Source organism: Crocodylus porosus, unplaced genomic scaffold, assembly GCF_001723895.1.
Source record: "Crocodylus porosus isolate Cpor-Errol unplaced genomic scaffold, CroPor_comp1, whole genome shotgun sequence".
Lineage (NCBI taxonomy): Eukaryota > Metazoa > Chordata > Crocodylia > Crocodylidae > Crocodylus > Crocodylus porosus.
Window position 1 is genome coordinate 53,164,489 of NW_017728947.1, and position 1,318 is coordinate 53,165,806.

Consider the following 1,318-nt stretch of genomic DNA (forward strand, 5'->3'; position numbering starts at 1 on the left):
TGAAATTCCTATGGACAGCAGATATACTGATGGGATATCTCCTGGTTTCTTCAGAAACAATAGATAGCTTGCAGCATCAGGGTTTTGGATTTTTACTTGTTAACAAGCCTCAGCTTAGCATGACTTTTCCAGATTTTACTATAGTCTTTTAACAGACTTAAGGCAATTATTGGAGTGTTCATAACCTTTGGGAGGGGAGGACTTCCACCAGTCGTCCTGGAAAAAGTATGACAACGCTTGCGGTCAGGGCTCCAACAGGCTGGACGCTGTGATGAACCCTTTACCATTGTTCAAATGTTGCCCATACCCCCTCTGACTCGGTGTCTTGCCTCAGCATTCCCTAACCCGGCAACTGAGTTTTAGCCAATTAAGTTTAAACAGGCCTCCCATAGTGGGACCGGGGAATGTATGGTCCGAGATGCCTATTAAACTTTACTTCTGCTTAGAGGTGTGTGCGTCGGGGGGGAAGCCCTTTGTAAATCCAGATTAGAACTGGTCTGATAAATGCTGAGCTGGGTGTGTGGGTTGGTTAGCATTTGGAGCACAGATTCCCCCATCATGCAGTGCTCCCCTGCTTCTCTGATCCCAGAATTCACTGCAGTTTCTGCTTCAGGCTTTCTGTTCTCCATCTCTCATGTAAATGTTCTCCATCTCTCATGTAAATGAATGGTCATCTGGTTCCATCTTGGATGCAAATGAGACCTAGGGCAGTTGTTTCACTCTTGTCACCCTTATCTGGAGGGTTTTAGGTGAGTCTCTCACTCCATCTTAATCAGTTTCTGTTGGGGGGGGGGGCAGGAATCTTTGTGAGTCAGGCAGTCTGTGTCCTGTCAGGGTTTCCCAAGAACATGGAGCTGAGAGGTAACAGTGGGTGACAGAAACTGGTTGAGCTGTGCAAGATTTGTGAGGTTTGACTCTTCTTTTTCCTCCTGTAGGAATCAGTGACTTCAAAGCTAGGGTTGCTAAATCATTTCCATTTACCTACTAAGCCTTTAGTCTGGAAGAGACCATGTCACATGACTGGAGACCACAGGTACTACCTTCCTACTTGGGTCATGGTGCCAAAAAGCTTGAGCCTCTTCTGTGTCTACTGTCATGTAATTGCCAGAATGAGAAGAGGAGTCTGAGGGGTTAGTATCCTTCTGCCCTATTCCTGCCTGTAATTAATTACCTGGTCTTACTAGACTTTCTTTATCACCATCAGTGGTTGTTTGCACTCCTCCAAAAAATCAAGTTTCCTCAGAAGAGCCAGTTGGTAGGGCTGTGCAAGGCTTTGGCTTTGAATCCAGAGAAGCTTTGGATCATAGAATCAATGAGT